This window comes from Furipterus horrens, unplaced genomic scaffold (assembly GCF_987537825.1).
Source record: "Furipterus horrens unplaced genomic scaffold, mFurHor1.1.pri manual_scaffold_2, whole genome shotgun sequence".
In the NCBI taxonomy this organism is placed as follows: domain Eukaryota; kingdom Metazoa; phylum Chordata; class Mammalia; order Chiroptera; family Furipteridae; genus Furipterus; species Furipterus horrens.
The window spans coordinates 157,536,060-157,554,550 of record NW_028327172.1 but is presented as its reverse complement, the minus strand read 5'-3'; the positions used below and the strand labels follow the sequence as shown (position 1 = coordinate 157,554,550).

At 39.7% G+C, this 18,491-nt stretch overlaps 1 pseudogene; it reads right to left on the bottom strand.

The window, feature by feature from the left end:
- Positions 1 to 1,228: 1,228 nt before the first annotated feature.
- Positions 1,229 to 18,068, bottom strand: LOC150019798 (eukaryotic peptide chain release factor GTP-binding subunit ERF3A-like; annotated as a pseudogene).
- Between the last annotated feature and the right edge of the window lie 423 nt (positions 18,069 to 18,491).

Genomic DNA, 18,491 nt, shown 5'->3' with positions numbered 1-18,491 from the left:
GGGCACACTGAGGCCAAATGTTGCTTGTTTGGTGTTTGTGAACATTGATAGAACTTAGGAAAGACTGCAGAATGAGCCATGACAGGCTGTTTGTATGGAAAAGCCACTGGAAACAGCATAGATGGGGTGAGGTCTCAGGGATTCACCAGGACAGGGGAACAATGTCAGGTAGATGGAGACTCAGATTTGGCATCTGCTTTCCAGCTGTGTGTGTGAGGGGCGGGCTCAGCAAAGGAACAATGGCTTCTGGCAGCACTTCTGTCTGGGAGGCTGTTGTCCTTCCAGCCCTTGTCCTGATGCCAGTTAATTCAGTTCCTCTCCTTATGTTCCTGGTGCCTTTAGAGCAATCACACCAGCGCTATAGCTCAAAGCAAGTGAGTCCACGTTGAGTCCATGCATGGGCCCTTTCAGAGGAACATCTTGGTCTCTAGAAGTCCCCTGTCTCACTCAGCCACAATTCCCACTGGTTTTCACAGCCAGAAGTTATAGGGACTTCCCTTCCTGACATGGAAATCCTGGGCTGGGGTGCCTAGTGTGGGGCTGGGACCACCTCATTCCTAAGAGGTGACCTCTGCAGCTGATATATCCTTCTGGCCACACATGGGTGTAGACCAGTATTCCCTGTTTGCCCTTCCTACCAGTCTCCAGTGACTTCTTTATATTCTTAGTTGTAGGATTTTTATTCAGCTAGATTTCAGGTGATTCTGAGTGGTGGTTGTTCTTTAATTTAGTTGTAATTCTGATGTGATTGTGGGAGAATGTGAGTACTGCATTTATCTACTCTGCCATCTTCACTGGAAGCTAGACAACTTTTCTTTCTTTCTTTCTTTCTTTCTTTTTTTAACCAAAAAGTGTTTCAAACTGAATGTTTTATTAACATGGTAGATGTCTTCGTAATATGCTCACACACACACACTCAGAATAATCTGTTTGGGGGTAAAAGACTATGCATGCCTAAGGAGAAAAAAAAGTGTCTAGATTTTCATTATTGTAGGCAATTATGTCCACATCAGTTACAAAGCTATTGCCAAATCTGTCCAAGGAAGCAGTTTGAGAGGGGAAAAAATAAATCTTGGGAAAAATTCATTAGTGGCATAGCAAAAATTTAATATGAGAAAGCTAACATAACAAGAACTTTTGCTGGGCAGAAAATAAAAGAATGTGGTGTGAAGTAGGCATTTGTAGTCAAATATCCTTACAGTATTGTTCAGGGAAATCAAGGAAATGTTTAGTCTTTCTCTGAAACCAGTTTCTGAACTTTTCCAATTGCAATGATCTTGCCCTCATCTCTTAAGGTAAATTGATGCATCTGAGGGGAGTCTTTAAAGGTCTCAAGGCAGGTGGTTCCTGCTGTCCTTAAGCAAGTAAGGCATACTTGTTCTTGTTCCACAAAATAGTGTCGAGTCTTACTTTTTTCTCCTGATTTTGTCTTCCAAGCAAATTAAGGCTGTTATTTCAACTTCCTCAATACATGTATGAATATGAAGCACCACATTATAACCTGAGCAGATGATGGATTTTTACTCTATAATCAGTATCTGGGCATCAAATGCGCATTCACAATGACAAAGATTATTAGGATCACAAGTAGAAAACCTGGAAGAATTTCCTCTTCTTTAATTCCTTTCAGTCTGATTTTGAGGTTTTCATCTAGGCTACAGAATCAGTTTCTACAGCATCAGAAAGGATTCTAAGCAACTTCTATGTTGTGTTTGTCGGGCATCATCACAAGCTGCTGGCTTTTACAAATAGATCCTGACTCTAGCTTTCCCAGGACCACAGACAGTACCCATATCCTTATATTTATCTACAACTGGCACTGGTCCATCAACTGATCCACTGAAGTCTGGCAAATTATCTACATATGAAATAAATGGTATCCCAATGTACCAAGAAAAGAAATATACATATTTCTTTAAGATTTGCTCCAGTCAGTCCTGAGCAGGGCATAAAGTGAATGTCGTTTTTGGGACTGAAGTCACCTTTTATAAAAAATGGCACTAGTTTCCTCTTTAAATTCTTCAATTCCCTCATTGATCCAATTCACACTACTGGATCATACATCTTATTAATAATTGTACAATTAAGTGTTTCACACCTGCTGTCTTTGCCAACATTGCATGTTCTCTTGTCTATCCTCCTTTTTCTTTCTCTCTCTTTTTTTTTTTTTTACTTTTAAGTGTATTTTATTGATTATGCTCTCACAGTTGTCCCAATTATTTCTCTTTGCCCCCTTCCACCTGGTATCCCCCTTCCCTCCACCAATCCTTCCCTCCTCATTTCATGTCCACGGGTTGTTCATGTAACTTCTTTGGCTTCACCTTTTCCTGTACCATTCTTAACATCCCCATCTATTTTGTTCCTACCGATTATGCTTCTTGATCCATGTATCATTCCTCCTGTTCTCCCTCTTCCCCCCCCAGCTGATAATCCTCCAAATGACCTCTATATTTATGATTCTCCTGTTCCCACTGTTTGCTTAGTTTGTTTTTGTTTTTTAGATTCAGTTGTTGTTAGTTGTGAGTTTATTATCATTTTGTTCAGTTTTGATTTTCTTCTTTTTCTTAAGTAAGTCCCTTTAACATTTCATATAATAATGGCTTGGTGATGATGAACTCCATTAGCTTCACCTTGCCTGGGAAGCACTTTATCTGCCCTTCCATTCTAAATGATATCTTTGCTGGATAGAGTAATCTTGGTTGTAGGTTCTTGCTTTTCATCACTTTGAATACTTCTTTCCAGTCTCTTCTTGCCTATAAAGTTTCTTTTAAGAAATCAGCTGATAGTCCTAAGAGAATTCCTTTGTAGGTAACTCTTCTCTTGCTGCTTTTAAGATTCTCTCTTTATCTTTAATCTTTGACATTTTAATTATGATGAGCACTGGTGTGGTCCTCTTTGGTTCCAACTTGTTTGGGACTTTCTGTGCTTCCTGGACTTGTATGTCTATTTCCTTTGCCAATTAGAGAAGTTATCTTTCATTATTTTTTTCACACAAGTTTTCAGTTTCTTGCTCTTCCTCTTCTCCTTCTGGCACCCCTCTGATTCGGATGTTGGTACATTTAAAGTTGCCCCAGAGTTTCCTAATTCTCTCTTCTTCTTTTTTTTTTTTCCCAACTCTTGTTTCTTCTTCCTATTCTGGGTGAATGTTTATTTCTTCCTTTTGCACCAAACTGTTGATTTGAATCCTGGTCCTTCCCTTCACTGTTGGTTTCCTGTATATATTTTTTATTTCACTTTTTATAACCTTCACTTCTTTCTTTATTTTGTGGCCATACTCAGGCATTTCTCTGAGCATCCTGATCACCAGTGTTTTGAACTCTGCATCTGAAAGGTTGAATATCTCGGTTTCATTTAGTTCTTTTCCTGGGTTTTTTTTCTGTTCTTTCATTTGGGTCATATTTCTTTGCCTTCTCAATTTGGCAGCCTCCCTGTGTTTGTTTCTGTGTATTAGGTAGAGCTGCTTTGACTCCGTGTCTTGGTAATATGGTTTAATGTAGTACATGTCCTGTAGGGTCTAGCCTCCCCTGTCACCCAAGCTGAGTACTTGAAGTGTGCCCTTCATGTGAGCTGAGTACACCCTCCTCTCATAGTTGAGCCTTGGTTGCTGTTGGCAGATCAATGGGAGGGATTTACCCATTCTAGTCAGCTGTAAGGACTGGCTGTGACCACTTACCCCCAACCTCCACCTGCTGTGGAGGATTAGTTGTGCAGGGGCAGGGTGGTGGTGCTCCTATGTGGTCTGTAGCTGTCTACAGGGTGCGCTGGCCCTGGGGTTTCCTGGGTGGTGCAGGTCAAGTTCAGTCCCCACCTGTGTTTTGCCCAGGGCACCCTACCTGAGCTATAGAACAACTTGAGATGGCTGCTACCTCTGTTGGGCTTGGAGATCCCCAGGCGAAGCCAAACTATGAATCTAAGCTGGCTGCTACTACTGCTGGGCTTGGAGGTCACTGAGGCCAGCCATTGCTTGTTTGATAGGATTTAGGAAGTTGTAAAACATAAGCAGAGATCAGGTATTCATATAGAAAAACAGCTAGTGGGGAGGTCTGTAAATTGAGTGAGGCGGAGTCTCTGGGGATCTCCAAGGCCAGTCAAACAGTGTTAGCCAGGTTGATGGAGTCTTAGATATGGTACCAGATGGCTCTGTGCGGGGAGGGTTTAGAAAAGAGACAATGGCCTCTGCTCACCTTAATGCCAAACACTTCAGTTTCTCCGTGTATGCCACTGGTGCCTTTCAAGCTGCTACTCCACTGCTGAGCTCAGAGGGAGTGAGTATGAGAAGGTGAGTCTGTGTGTAGGTTCTTTAAGATGAGCTGCCTGGGGCTCCAGCAGTTTCTTCCATCGATGCAATCCCTGCTGGTTTTTCAGCCAGAAGTTGTGGGGACTTATCTTCCTGGCACTGGAGCCTTGTGGTAGTGGTGGGGCCTGGTGTGAGGCTGCGGCTCCTCGCTCCCGAGCTATCCCTCCCAAATTTTTATCCACTATACGTGGGTGAAAGACCAGCCCATTGTGCATCTGCGCCCCTCCTACCTGTCTCAATGAATGTGGTTTCTTTAGTTCCGTAGTTGTCAGACTTCCAATCAACTTGATTTCTGACAGTTCTAGCTGATGATTGTTCTATATTTTAGCTGTAATTCTAATGTGGTTGTGCAAAGAGGTGAGCCACATCTGTCTATGCTGCCATCTGGACTGTATCCCTCTTTCTTTCTTTAAAAATATTTTATTTATTTCTTTTTAGAGAAAAGGGAAGGAAGGCAGAAAAAGAGGGTGATAAAGTTCCTCTCATATGTGCCCCCATTGGGGACCAAACCCACAACCCAGGCATAAGTCCTGACCAGAACTGAACCAGCAACCTTTAGGTTTGTGGGATGATGCCCAACCAACTGAGCTACACTGGTCAGGGCTGTCCTCCTTTATCAAATTCAGTTTCAATTGTAGCAGAGATGACCAGTATAGCCTAATCAGCTTGGGAAGTACCACCAACCGTATTTGGGACAAAACTCTTGTGGCCAAGGGCATCTAAGAACTGTGAAATGCTTCTTTACTGTTTCAAAATCGGCATGTCGCACTTCAGTTTGATCCTTGTGTCATTCTTCCGTATTTGTGTCTACGGCCCAAGACAAGTATGAAGTTTCTCTGTGTTTTTTCTTTAATTTCACTTTCACATATTTTTCAGGTGTCCTTTTGTCCACTGTTCCAGTCAGATACATTAGCTGTCCTCTAATGGCTGACCTGCTAGCATCTATGTGCTACATTTGCATGTTCATTTTTTAGGAGCACCTGGTGGGGCAATCACAGATTTAAGTTTTGGTATTTTCCCTTCCTCATCATTTCTCGGGCATTTTCCTCTGGGGGCCTTCCATTTCCAAAGAACCAACACCTGCTCTGCTTCACTTATTTCTTCTTTGTGCTCCCATGATTCTTCAAGGACACTTCTGTCTCTCCATTTTCTACAACTGATTCCGAAAGTTCCACACTAACAGTTGTAAATGCACCTTCACACAACGACCTCCTCCTGCGAAGGTTCCATAGGTTCCCAAGGGCCTCCTATGCCATGGCCCGCTTGCATTCCGGGGTTGTTGCTGGAGGCGCCAGCCAGGGGTGGCCTCGGCTGGTTCTGGCTCACTGGAAGGGTCACACAACCTTGCAGCATGGACATCAGCACGAAGGGTTTGGCGTTGACGTTGAGTTGCCAACAGCATACCTGGCTGGTGTTTACATAGGACCTGGCCACCAGGGAGCTGCAAGGGCCCTGCCTTGGGGCTTCTATGTATGCCTGGTCCCAGCAGTCGGGCACTGAGGCACTGCTGTCACACTGCCAGTGCAGCAACTCATGATGGGCGTTTCGGTGAAGAGAGGGTGGAAATGAAGGCAAGGCGACCGGTGAGAAGGAGCTGGCTGCGGGGACCTGAGAGGGACCCGCAGAGTCAGCTCCAGTCTGGATGGCAGCTGCCCAACCCTCCTCCTGTGTGCATGCGTAGAAAATGTATTCTTAATTACTATAATCTTCTGAGTAACATCACTTCATTTACAACTAAATTAGTATTAATTAATATTTTTTTCTGAAGTCACTGCTTCATGTAAAATTAAAAACAATTTAAAGTTTATTTTAGTGTAGTTTTGTTATTCACTAGCTTTTACTTCTAAACTCCTTAAAGATGGAAACTCATTAATTTTGTTACAGAAAAATACACTGAACAAATACTTGTAATTTGTTTCTAACTTCGTTGCTTAGCAATTTTGTTCATGGCCATCTCCCAGGATTGGTCATCACATAGTGTAGTATACATCTCTTTTTACCAATGACCATGCAATTTTCATATTTCACAATTCCTTACAACCTTTCCTAAACGACAGATTTTCAATGTTTTTTTAATCTCTAATCTTTGATTTATAAAGCAAAAATCTATGCTGAAAAATAGGTGTTTTCTTTAGATTTGTTAAGTTTTTTCAAAGCAATTAAAGAAAACTGACCCTTAAAAGCAGTATTTTTAAAAACTTTTAACCCTTTATTGAAACATATGGTGACACATACAGAAAACTGTAGAATGCATTAAGTATACAGTTTGAAGAATGTTTACACACTGAACACACCTAGATTATGAAACAGAAAACCACTTTGAAAGGTCTGTTGTGCTCCATTTCAGGCACTAGTTTCCACTATCCAGAAAAGTTTTGTTGTTTTGGTACTTTAAATAAACATAACCATGCAGTATCTACTATTTTGTGTCTGGCTTCTTTCATTCAACATTATGTTTGTGAGACTTACTCATATTACTGCATGTGGTTTTAGACCATTCACTCTCATTGCTGTAGTGTTTCACTGATTAAATGTATAGCATACATTACTTTAAAAATTATGAAGTATAATTATGCTGTATGCCAGTTTAATCTATTGAGATTGATTTGCATAGTCTTCTTGTATTTTTCCCTTTCTCCTACTATACTCAAGCAAACATGACTTCTCTTCCCTAGTAAATCTTATGCTCAGGCATTTTTTCACATAACTAAAAACAAAAAATCAAGGCTACCTACCTTAAGAGTTTTTTTTTATTTTTTGGTTTTTCAATTACAGTTGTTCCATTTTTCCCCCATTGTTCCCCCCACCCAGCGCATCCCTTCTCCCACAATCATATCCCTCCCTGTTGTCCATGTCCATGAGTCATTTATACACGTTCCTTGACTAGACCCTTCCCTTACTTATCCCCCTTCTCTCCCTCCCCCCTCCCCCCTGTTGACTACTATTCTACCCTGTCCTATTTAGTTTGTTTGTTTGTGTTGTTCTTTAGTTTCCTGTATTAGGTGATATCATATGGTATTTTGCTTTCTTTGCCTGGCTTATTTCACTAAGCATAATTCTCTCTAGTTCCATCCACATTGTCGCAAATGGCAGGAGTTCCTTCTTTCTTTCTGCTACATAGTATTCCATTGCGTAAATATACCACAGTTTTTTGATCCACTCATCTACAGATGGGCACTTAGGCTGTTTCCAGCACTTAGCTATTGTAAACAGGGCTGCTATGAACATAGGGGTGCATAAGATTTTTTGAATTAGGGTTTTAGGATTTTTTTGGGTATAATCCTAGCAGTGAAATTGCTGGTTCAAAAGGCAGTTCCATTTTTAGTTTTTTGAGGTAATTCCTTACTGTTTTCCATAGTGGCTGCACCAGTCTGCATTCCCACCAACAGTGCAGTAGGGTTTCCGTTTCTCCACATCCTCGCCAGCATTTGTTGTTTGTTGATTTGTTGATGATGGCCATTCTGACAGGTGTAAAGTGGTATCTCATTGTGGTTTTTATTTGCATCTCTCTGATGGCCAATGATATTGAGCATTTTTTCATGTGCCTATGGACCTTCTGTATGTCCTCGTTGGAGAAGTGTTTGTTCAGGTCCTTTGCCCATTTTTTAATTTGGTTGTCTGTTTTCTTGATGTTGAGTCGTATAAGCTCTTTATATATTTTGGAGATCAGTCCCCTGTCTGTGATATCATTGGCAAATATGTTCTCCCATATGGTTGGTTTCCTTTTCATCTTGCTGATGTTTTCTTTTGCTGAGCAGAAACTCTTTAGTTTGATGTAGTCTCATTTGTTTATTTTTTCCTTTGTGGGATATCTGAAATTTTCCTGCCTATGTTTTCCTCTAGGACTTTTATGGTGTCACGGCTTACTTTAAGTCTTTAATTCATCTTGAGTTTATTCTTGTGTGTGGTGTAAGTTGGTGGTCTAGTTTCATTTTTTTGCACGTCCCTGTCCAGTTCTCCCAGCACCACTTGTTAAAGAGGCTCTTCTCACTCCATTTTATGTTCCTTCCTCCTTTATCAAATATTAGTTGACCATAGAGGCCTGGGTTTATTTCTGGGCTCTCTATTCTGTTCCACTGATCTATATGTCTGTTCTTATGCCAGTACCAGGCTGTTTTGATCACAGTGGCTTTGTAGTATTGTTTGATGTCTGGTATCGTGATTCCTCCTGCTGTGTTCTTCTGTTTCAAGATTGCTTTTGCTATTCGGGTCTTTTTTGGTTCCATATGAATTTTTGAAGTATTTGTTCTATGTCAGTGAAATATGTCATTGGTATTTTAATAGGGATTGCATTGAATCTGTAAATTGCTTTGGGTAGTATGGCCATTTTGATTATGTTGATTCTTCCCATCCATGAACATGGTATTTGCTTCTATTTATTTGTATCTTCCTTAATTTCTTTCTTCAATGTTGTGTAATTTTAAGTGTACAAGTCTTTTATCTCTTTGGTTAAGTTTACTCCTAGGTGCTTTATTTTTCTTGTTGCTATAGTAAATGGTATTTTCTTTTTTGCCGTTGTCTCCGATATTTTATTGTTAATGTACAGAAATACCTTATATTTCTGTATATTTATTTTGTACCCTGCTATTTTGCCAAATTCACTTATTATATCGAGTAGTCTTTTAGTGGAGTTTATAGGGTTTTCTAGGTATAGTATCATGTCACCTGCAAATAGTGATAGTTTTACTTCTTCTTTCCCAATTTGGATGTCTTTTACTTCTTTGTCTTGTCTGATTGCTGTGGCTAGAACTTCCAACACTATGTTGAATAGAAGTGGAGAGAGTGGACAGCCTTGTCTAGTTCCTGATTTCAGGGGGAATGCTTTCAGTTTTTGTCCATTGAGTATGATGTTGGCTTCGGGCTTCTCATATATAGCCTTAATGATGTTAAGGTATGCTCCCTCTATTCTCATTTTGCTGAGTGTTTTCATCATATATGGGTGTTGTACTTTATCAAATGCTTTTTCTGCATCTATAGATATGATCATGTGATTTTTGTCTTTCATTTTGTTTAGGTGATGTATTATATTTATTGATTTGTGAATATTAAACCATCCTTGCACCCCTGGGATGAATCCCACTTGATCGTGGTATATGATCTTTTTGATGTATTGCTGATTCCTGTTTGCCAAAATTTCATTCAGGATTTTAGCATCTATGTTCATCAGTGATATTGGCCTGTAGTTTTCTTTCTTTGTAGTGTCTTGACCTGGTTTTGGGATTAGGGTAATACTGGCTTCATAGAAAGAGTTTGGGATTTTTCCCTCTTCTTGGATTTTTTGGAATAGTTTGAGGAGGGTAGGAGTTAGTTCTTCCCTAAATGTTTTGTAAAATTCACCTGTGAAGCCATCCGGTCCAGGGCTTTTGTGTGCCAGGAGATTTTTGATTACTGTTTCAATTTCCTTCTTTGTTATTGGTCTGTTGAGACTTTCTACTTCTTCTTGATTCAGTTTTTGAAGGTTATATGTTTCTAGAAATTTGTCCATTTCTTCTAGGTTGTCCAATTTCTTGCCATACAGTTGTTTGTAGTAAATTCTTACAATCGTTTGTATTTCTGTGGTATCAGTCGTGATTTCTCCTTTTTTGTTTCTGATTTTGTTTATTTGGGTCTTCTCTCCTTTTTTCTTGATGAGCCTGGCTAGAGGCTTGTCGATTTTATTTATTTTTTCAAAGAGCCAGCTCCTAGTTTTGTTGATTTTTTGGATTATTTGTTTAGTCTCTATGTCATTTAATTCTGCTTTGATCTTGATGATTTCCTTTCTTCTTTTTGCCCTAGGCTTAGTTTGTTGTTGTTGTTCTAGTTCTTGTAGCTTTAGGGTTAGATTTTTTATTTGAGATTCTTCTAGTCTTTTCATATATGCCTGTATTGCTATAAACTTCCCTCTTAGGACTGCTTTTGCTGTGTCCCATATGTTTTGGGCTGTTGTGTGTTCATTGTCATTAGTTTCTAGAAATTTCTTGATTTCCTCTTTGATGTCATTGTTAACCCATTCATTATTTAATAGCATGTTATTCATTCTCCATGAGTTTGGGTGTCTTTGGTTTTTTTCCCTGAGGTTGATTTTAATTTCAAGGCATTGTGGTCTGAAAAGATGCTTGATATGATTTCAGTTTTCTTGAATTTATTGAGGCTTGTTTTGTGTCCTATTATGTGGTCTATCTTTGAAAATGTCCCATGTTCCTTTGAAAAGAATGTATATTTGGCTTCTTTGGGGTGAAAAGTTCTATATATATCAGTTGAGTCCATGTGGTTTAGTGTGTTGTTCAATGCCTGTATATCCTTGGTGTTTCTTTGCTTGGATGATCTGTCTATTGTTGATAATGGAGTGTTGAAGACCCTACTATGAGTGTGTTGTTGTTAATATCCTTCTTGTGGTCTTCTAGTATTTTCTTTATGTATTTGGGTGCTCCTATGTTGGGTGCATATATGTTTATCAGTGTTATATCTTCTTGATGGATTGTTCCTTTAAGTATTATGAAATGTCCTTCTTTGTCTCTTTTTATTGACCTTGCTTTGAAATCCATTTTGTCTGATATGAGGACTGCTACCCCAGCTTTTTTTTTCAGGTCCGTTTGCTTGGAATATTTTTTTATATCCCTTTACTTTCACTCTATGTAAATCTTTTGTTTTGAGGTGTGTTTCTTGTAGACAGCAAATATGTGGGTCCTGTTTTCTTATCCATTCCATTACCCTATGTCTTTTAATTGGAGCATTTAATCCACTTACATTTAAGGTTATTATTGACATGTATTTATTCATTTCCCTTTGTACCTCTGTTCCTCTACTCCTTTTTTGTTTTTTTTTCTCTTCCTTTTTCTTAGAATATTCCATTTAGCATCTCTTGCAATGCTGGTTTGGTGGAGAGGTATTCTTTTAGTCTTCCTTTGTCCGAGAGACTCCTTATTTCACCTTCTATTTTGAATGAGAGCCTTGCTGGGTAGAGTATTCTTGGTTATAGGCCTTTGTTTTTCATTGCTTGGTATATTTTTGGCCATTCCCTTCTGGCTTGTAGTGTTTCTGTTGAGAAATCGGTCGATAGCCTTATTGGAGCTCCCTTTTAAGTTATCTGCTGTTTTTCTCTTGCTGCTTTCAGGATTCTCTGTCTTGGAATGTTGCCATTTTAACTATGATGTGCCTTAGAGTGGGATTTTGGGGGTTCCTCTTTATTGGAAGTCTCTGTGCTTCCTGGACTTGCATAACTTTTTCTCTCATCAGGTTGGGAAAATTTTCTGTCACTATTTCTCCTATCAGTTTTTCTATTCCTTGTTCTTCTGATCCCTCTTGAATTCCGATTACTCTTATATTGTTTTTACTTATGCTATCCTGTAACTCCCTTACCTCTTCTTCGTACTTTTTAAATCTTTTTTCATTTTGCTGTATCGTCTGAGAATTTTTTCCTACATTATCTTCTAACTCACTAATACGATCCTCTGTTTCGTTTAGTCTGCTTTTGATTGATTCTACTGTGTTTTTCAGTTCAGAGATTGCATTCTTCATTTCTTCCTGGTTGTTGTTGATAGACTTTATGTCTTTTTTTATGCTGATGTAGTTCTCTGCAAGTTCCCTGTAACTTTCTTGGAGCTGTTGGTGACTTCCTTGGAGGCTGTCATAGTTGTTTTTAAGGTTGTCAAGTATATTGAGCTTCTTCACCGCCATAGTTTTGAATTCCATGTCTGACATTTGGGTTATATCTATCCCATCTACCTCTCTTTCTAGGGATTCCTCTTTTCTTTTCATTGAGAGGTTGTTTCTGCGTCTTACCATGTTGGATTCTTCTTGTTTGCTTTTGTTATTTGGATTTGTCTGCTTTGCCTTCCCACCTTTGTGGTATGAGATTCTTTATGGTAGATCTGGGGGTTTCAGTGGTGCAGTCTCTTTGATCTCCTGAGCCTGATGTTCTTGGGGTACCTTTTATGTCGTTTGTGTATGCTCTCTGGTTATATTTCAGATGCTTTTTGTTAGGATCTTCCTTCTGGCTAGTTGGTTGAGAGTCACTCTATCCACTTTATCTTGAATTCTTTCATGGAGATGTCAGTTTAGCCTTTGTGTGTTGCCTTGTTTTTCTGTATCCACAGCTGGTCTAATGAGGTCGGTTAGAGGTTCCTGTTCCTTGCAGCGGTGGGCCCCGTCACGGCACATTCCTTAGGTGCCTATTGGAGCTAGGCAAGGTGTCCTTGCAGGCATGCCTGTGAGCCAGTAAGGCAGCCCAAGAGCTTGCCTCAGGCCTGCCTCGCCATGCTCCGGGAGTTTCCCAATGTGGCCGGGAGCTAGCCTCAGGCCTGCGGCACTGTGCTCCGGGAGTTGGTCTCTCGCCTGCCAGTGCTGGGCCGCAGACACTCGTGCACAGTGGAAGTTAGCGATTGGTGCCTATTGGTTTCGGCGAGGTGTTTTTGCACTCGCACACCCGTGCTAGCCCAAGGCGGCCAGGGAGCTAGCCTCAGGTCTGCCGCGCAACGCTCAGAGAGTTGGTCTCTAGCCTCTTAGGGTGGGGCCCCAACATTTGTGCTCAGTAAAAGTGAGTGTCTGTGAGTTGCTGCTGCCTGCTGTTCTGGCGCCACAGCTGCCCACCGTTCCTGCACCTGCCTGGGTGGGCACAAGCAGAGCCTGAGGAAATGCTTTATGCTCCGGCCTGGCACTCAGGCCTGGTGCCCACTGGAGCTGGCCAGGGGTGACTGCGCACAGTCTTCTGTGTATCCAGTGGGCCCTCCCTGTGCCCGTTGGGGCACTGATCTTATGTCTGTTGGGGTGTGTCCAAGGGGCACCTGGACTCGAGGCCCTGCGCACCTGGGCCACTGAATGAGGTCACTTCCCTATGCGTGCCCACGACCCAAGGGGAGGGTGGGGAGTGGGCGAGCGCACTTCTGCGCCTGCGCTCCTCAAGAATGTCCTATCACCCCCAAACTTCCCCCCCTCTCCACAGTTCACAACAGAAAAATACAAAGGAAAAATTACGATTTCACTTGCTCAGCAGCACGCTGTCTCCCTTCTTCCAGCGCCAATGCCGCCTGGTCGAGTCCCGTCTCTGCCAGCGGGCAGAGATCCACTTTCCTCTTGACTCCCCTCTGGGGAAGCCTGTGGTCGCCAAAAAGCCTCTGTGTTCTTTCAGCCGCAGCTTGGGCAGCCACCCCAGTCAGGAATCCTGTTTTGTCCCTTTTTCTTCCACTATCCTCACTAAACAGGTTATTCCCAGATGGATTTTCTCTAATCCAGCAGTGCCAAGGCTCGACTCCTGCCAGTGTCCAGCTGCTCACTGAGGTGTTCTGTCTGCAATTAGTCCAAACTACAGATGGGTCTCAGGAGCCTGAGAGTGCAGCCTCCCCTCAGTCCTCTGCCATCTTCCCAACCCCTTCATAAACACCTGAGCTCATTTGATAAGAGCCAGGAGGGGAGAAAACAGTCTATCTTAGAGAAAGAAAAAGGACAAGGCAGATTGGAAAGAGTCCCTCAGATCTGGGAGTGGATAGAGTCTATCCCTTGAAACTGAGCTGGGTGCCTAAAAAAATCACAAAGAACCCAGAACAAATGGTTGTACAGAGCAACTAGGGAGGCTTGTTCCTTGGCACCAAGATTTTCATAACAACAAATATATCTTCACCCCACATGTGGCAAGGAGTGAGCCTCTCTGGATATAAGAGAACAACTTTGAGCATAGAAAAAGATAATGACCATAATAGACTTAAGGTCAGAAGCTCTTCATCTGTTTTGGAGACATCAGCGAATTCTCCTGTATTCTGCTTCTACTCTAAGAAAATAGGAGTTCCAGTAAAGAAAAGAATTTGATTTCTCAACAGCCTGGCAAAGTGGGGGCTCAAGGTGGGTTCTAATTTAATCTATAAATAGACTTTTCTTGCCTACCTGTTTGTAGACTAAGATTCATACTAGGTCCTTAAGTTAAAATATTCTGATTCCTCTTTCAGATTTAAATATTGCCTGAGTCTTTTGAACAATGTTCTCATTTTACTATACATCAGGTCTTTGAATAATGTTTTGTTCAACATTGTTTCACAGTTGCATTGATGAGAAAAAATATTGATTCTTGGCTGGGGCCACTGTGTATGGATTTTGCATGATCTCCCCATATCTTCATGGGTTTTCTCTGGGTACTCCAGGTTCCTCCCACATTCCCAAAATATGCGTATTAGGTTAACTGGTGTGTCTAATTTGTCCCAGTATGAGTGACTGTGGAAGTGTGTGTGAAGGCGCCCTGTGATGGAATGTCGTCCTGTCCAGAGTTGGGTCCTGTGTTGCACCCTGAGCTGCAAGGATAGTCTCCAGCCACTTGTGACCCTAAAGTGGAATAGTCAGGTTGGAAAATAATTACCTTACTTGTTTTCATAATCTTTCTTAAATGGATGTATAGCTCAGATTTATTTCAATATTTAATATTAGAAGTGATTTGGGTCTTTATTTGGAAGTGTGGTGACATTTTTGACCAGAAATATGCTGTAGAAACTTCTTGTTTATATCTATTAGCTTATAGTCAAATTAGTTTTGTTATATATCATTTCACTTAAAGTCAGTTTCCAATGATGTTAAATGAGAATTTACCGTATGGTTATCTGTAAAAGAAAGTGCAGTGCCCGTTTTTCTAGTAGATACAGATTCTAGGTATATGAATCAAGGTACAAGTAGTGAAAGAGATATGAAATTCCTTTTGGCATTTTTTTTGAGATGTTATTATCTACCCCATCTCCCAAGGAAAAGCATGGGAAGTGTACATTTATTGTTTGCTCTTCCTCCAGCTGGACTTGATCAGGAATGCCTCACAGATTCTGGCAGTTTTTAGTCTTATAGTCCAAAGCAATGAATGTTTCATTTCTTTATAAATATTATAGTCATTGCCTCTTGAGCTACCTGGATTGATTCTAAACTGATCAGGACCTCAATTTTCTTAATATTTACTGAGATCTATATACCATTAATGATGTCCTTCACCCTTTCCTAAAGATCTGAGCTTCCCTCTGATATCATTTCACTTCAGGCTGAAAAAACTTGCATCGGCATTTTTTTTTTTTTTTTTTTTTGTAGTACAGTTCTGCTGGCAATAAATTCTTAGAGTTGAAAAGAGATATTTGTTTCACCTTCATTTTTAAGGGATATTTTTTCTGGATATAGTATTCTAGATTCAAAGTTTTTTCTTTCAAGACTTTAATGATGTCATTCCACTATCTTCTGAAACCACCATACTTTCTGATAAAAAACCCACAGTGATGCACATTGTTGTTCCTCTGTACATAATGTTTTGCTTCTCTCTGGCATTTTGAAGCTTTCCTCTTATCTTTGGTTTATAGCAGTTTGTCTATAACATTACAAGGTGAAGTTTTCTTCATACTCCTGTTTTAATGTCACTGAGCTTATTGAATCTGTACATTTTATGTCTTTCACCAAATCTCCCAAAATTTCAAACCACTATTTCTTTAAATATTTATTATGTCTCATTCATTCTCTCTTCTCTTTCTGGAATTACAATTACATGTATATTATATCTTTTGGTATTTTCCAATAAGTCTCTGATGCATTTTTCATTAAAAAATCTTTTTCCACCTATTCTTCATATTGGAAAAGTTGTATTGATTTATCTTTAAATTTTTTTGTTCCTCTTTCATTTCCATTCTGCAACTAAGGCCACACAGGGGATTTTTAAAATTTAAGATGTTGTAGTTTTTAGTTCTAGAATTTTCATTTGGTTCTTTTTTATATTTTCTACTTCTCTGCTGAGGCTCCCTATCTTTTTCCTTCATTTCAAGTGGCTTTTCCTTTTACCTACTGAGGATCATTATGAGTTGCTTTAAAGTTCTTTTCCGCTTAATTCAAACATATGGATCACCTCAGGATTAGCTTCTTAATTATCTTTCCCCTTTCCTGTTTCTTTGTGTGATAAGAAATTTTAGATTGTATCCAGGGCATCATGATGTTTTGTTTTGGAGAGTCTGTGTTTTGTTATATTTGCCAAAGTGTCTGCGTTTCTGTTTTAACAGACAAGGAACTTGATCAGATTCAAGTTGCAAACCCTGTGCCTCTTCAGTTCAATTCTTTTATCCTGAGCTTCAAGCTGCTTTGAGTCTGTTCCATGCAGGCGTGGTGCAGCAATCATTCAGAGACTTGGGCAGAGTCTTCACACAAAATTTGGAGCTTTCCTTCTTGGATACTCTCCTTTTTGAGATTTCTTTCCTCACTTTTCTGTGGCTGTGGCTGACCCAGACACTTCTCTCCTGGCTCTTTGGCAAATAGACTGTGGGTTTTTGGTCAATTTAGTTCCCCTCCACTATGGTGTGACTTGTTTCCTGCCTCATTTAATGCCCCAAGAACAGAAAACTCACCCACCAGTGCTTGTGTCTCCTTCCAAGTTTCAATTCCTCACCAAAATCTGCCAACTTTTGTTCACTTTCCAGAACCTTGAGGTAGTTGCTTGTATTTTGTTCAGAGTTTACAGGTGCCATACCAGAGGCATTACTCTCCAACACTACTTTTTTTTAAAAAAAAAAAGTAATCTTTTAATTTTGAAATAATTTCAGTTTTTCAGAAATGTTGTAAAAATAGTACAAAGTCCCTGTATACCTCTCAGCCACTTTCAGTTCCCTCTCATCTTATCTTCTTACATTATCATGGCACATTTGTCAAACTAAGAAACCAATAATGGTGCATTACTATAAACTAAACTTGACCATTTCACTAGTTTTCCCATTAATGTTCTTTTTCTATTCTAGGATCCAATCCAGGATACCACACTGCATTTAGTTATCATGTCTCCTTAGTTTCTAGTCTATGACAGTTTCTATGTCTTTTATTTTTTCTTTTTACCTTGACAGTTTTGAGGACTACTAGTAGTCAGGTAACCTATAGAATATCCCTCTTTTAGGTTTGTCTGATGTTTTCTCATGATTAGACTAAGGTTAAATATCTTGGGAAGGGATACTATAAAGGTGAATTGTTTTTTTCATCACATTCTATCAAGGGATACATGATATTCACATGACATTACTAGTGATGCTAACCTTATTTGTTTAAAGTATTCTACTTTTGGAGGAATACAATGTACGTGAAACTTTTCCCCACATTTCCCCTTCTTTTTAAAAGAAGTTTCATGGAAATTCCTTGATTAAAGATGTCGTGTAATACCACCCCTCACTCCAAATTTCTTCCTTTCACCTATAACTCCAAGGAGATTAGACAATTAAAAATGGTAATATCTAGAGAAATTTTTCATGGAAAAGAAGCTATTCAGAGAATGATACAAACACATATTTCTTCCAAATAAATTCTTAAAACCTTGTGGTGGCTAATAGTGCCTAACACAATTTGATGACATGTCTTTTCTTTATTAGAAGATTAGTAGGTTGGAAAGTTTTAGTTTTTTTGGCTTTAGGATGATGCCTGAGAAGTTTGGTGGTAGTGGGGAGAGAAGAAGCAAAAAAAAAAAGAAATAAAACATAAAAACAAAAACATTGCGTGCATGTGATTAACACCAACCCTAAGTGTAAAATAAATACCGGTGCAGTTGTTCAAAATCAGCTATATGTTTCAGAATGTTCATCCTGTACTGAAAAGTGCCAATTTAGCATGTTGAGGATGAGAGCACAACGATTCTCCATTCATTCTTCATCCTAGAACTTATAAAGTTGACTGTATTTCACAAGAGCTAACTCAGGTGCAAGTTATATTCTTACCTGAAGGTGGCCACAAAGTTCACCGTGGGCCAGCCCACGACAAAGGATCTCACGGCATCGGTGTTGCCTTCTCCCACTTCATCCACACAGCTTGCTGTCCACATGTCACTTAACTTTATTTTATTTTTTATCTTAAAGTTGTTGTTATATCTAAGAAGATAAAAACCAGACAAGACTTATTATTTTGTTACTTTAATTTTATGAGTTTCTGTACTTGTTGTAACAAAACAGTTTAAATCAATCAAGGCAAAGGATACCTTATTCATTGTTTTTGTCTTCAGTGCTTTCCACCATAAATTGTAGCATGATTGGCTACCACAGCCCAAAAAGGCCTTGAGAACATTTGGTGTTATTAGTCCTCATGCCTGCATTTAGCTGTATACTGATTACTTTATCTTTCTGTATGTTAAGCATTTCATTTGGATCAAAATCCTAATTTTAAATTTACTGCTGTTATAAAAACTGATTTATTATTTATAATTAGCTTACCTTCAAAAACATTTGAGTACCCAAACAAAAGATTAAAA